This window comes from Jaculus jaculus, chromosome 1 (assembly GCF_020740685.1).
Source record: "Jaculus jaculus isolate mJacJac1 chromosome 1, mJacJac1.mat.Y.cur, whole genome shotgun sequence".
NCBI classification, from domain to species: Eukaryota; Metazoa; Chordata; class Mammalia; order Rodentia; family Dipodidae; genus Jaculus; species Jaculus jaculus.
The window spans coordinates 255,006,394-255,008,512 of NC_059102.1; the positions used below are offsets into that span (position 1 = coordinate 255,006,394).

At 44.5% G+C, this 2,119-nt stretch overlaps 1 pseudogene; it reads right to left on the minus strand.

Moving 5' to 3' along the window:
- Window positions 1–371: 371 nt before the first annotated feature.
- On the minus strand, window positions 372–971 carry LOC101599387 (annotated as a pseudogene).
- Between the last annotated feature and the right edge of the window lie 1,148 nt (window positions 972–2,119).

The following is a 2,119-nucleotide window of genomic DNA, read 5'->3' on the forward strand; positions in this document are numbered from 1 at the left end:
CCCTCCCTCCCTCCCTCCCTCCCTCCCTCCTTTCTTTCTTTCTTTCTTTCTTTCTTTCTTTCTTTCTTTCTTTTTTAACATGTATTCAACTAGATATGATTCAGAATAGATTAATACTCCCATTTAATCTTTACAGTTAGCTAAAAAAACATGGAGGACAATCCACAAAACGGTACTCGTTTTAAGACCGGACCGCAGTAGCTGGAGACTAGTGGCGCTGGGACCGGCTGGGCCAGGGCGCAGTCGTGTTTAGCTCATCGTCCTGAGCATTCAGGAGAAAGTCCTGGCTGGAGGCACAAGGCCTGCGGCCCCAGCTGTGGGACTAGTGATGACTGCACAGCTCCATCCTCAAGCATTATCTTTCAGGGTGATCACCACTGAGGGGGCACACTGCTATAGGCAGGTGTTTCTGGGGCCCAGTATGTGGGCACAGTGACTGGGTGAGGGGCAACAGGAGCTGAAGACTGAGCAGTCAGCAGGCTGCCTGCTGGCATGGTGGTCCCAGCAACCATGCCCATGGTGTCCCCGTTGCCTCTAGGAGGAGGGATGGGAGCAGGGTACACCATAGCTGGCATGCCATTGGGCTGCACCACCTTGGTGTGATGGATGACGTGAGGGCGTGCTGCATACGGTGGCTGTGTATAATATGTGCCCTACTGGGCATATGGGCTATGTTGAGGGTAGGCACTTCTCAAGGGGTACACGGCCCTCTGGTAGGGCTTCGGGGAGGAAGAGTATGTTAGCGCAGCCCTGCTGGTGGGGGAACAGGACCCTTTTTGAGGTGTTCCAGGAGTGTAGTCTGTTTGGAAGGTAGGATTCGCTCCAGGGCACTTGTTAGGAGAATAGGCAGGAGCTGCTGCAGCATAGCCCATAGGAAAACCAGCTGGATAAGCAATCTCTTTGTCATTTGCATGGGGAACCCCAGAAGACCCAGGGCTACATACAGGATTTATAATGTCAAGATGCAGCATGTGTCCTGAGCCTCTCTCGGGGACTGGCACGTGCCAGCCTGGGCGAGTTCTGTGTGGGGCGACACAAGGCACCATCTGCCAGGGTGGCGCTAAGACCCATGCCGCCACAGACACTGTGCACACTATCAAGCATTTATAAATATTTGACTTCATCATGTCTATAGTAAAATTGATAAAGAAAGCTATAACGGAGCTGGTGAAATGGGTCAGTGGTTAAATGTGCGTGCTTGCAAAGCCTGCTAGCCTTGGTTCCATTCCCAAGGCGCCCATCCACACAAAACTGGACAGATGGTTGTGTGTGGTGGTGGGAGATCCTGAGGTATGCATCAACGCAAACACACACATGCACGTGCACACATGTGCACAAATATGCAAATGAAAACAGGTAATTTTTTCAAATATTAGCCTTAAAATACATAGATGTTCCATTTATTTTTGAGATAAAATAAATTTTGTTGACTTGTGGATATCAGGAACATAGGTTCATGATAACATGCAAAATAAAACTTGATTTTAAGGTAAACTTTAAATCATAATAATTGCACAGTATCCTTAATTACTATCTATCAAGTGAAAAGAAAACATCTCTCTATTACACATATATAAAAAATGTAAAATATTTCCAAAGTAAAAAGACAGCCTACTTTTCATTCACTTTCTAATATGGAAAAACACCTACATTGTTAATTCAATTAAAATTTTAATAATTAATTTGCTATACATAATATTAATGAAAAAATGCATATGACCTACAATTATTCCTATTTTGTGTCCTTTTTCTTTTATCCTGCACAGCTGTACTGATATTTTCAAAAGAATGATCCGAATTTGCAATTCCTTTTGCAACTTCATTTCAATGAACACCTGTTGCTCTTGGGACATTTCTGTGTTGCACACTGTGGTCATCATAATCTGTGACCTGCCCATGTTCAAAGCCTCCTCATAAACACTCCACACTTCAAAATGTGCCCTCTGGTATGTGCCTCTCTCTTGCATTTAACTATTACCTTTCTTCAGGCATTCACTTTAGTTTTATCTTCAATATTTCAGCCCAAATATCACCCCTCCATTTCAAGAACTCAAGTCAATCCAATAAGATTGTCAGTCTCTTTACGGCCTTGCCCATCCTTGGTATGATTTTCTTGCCA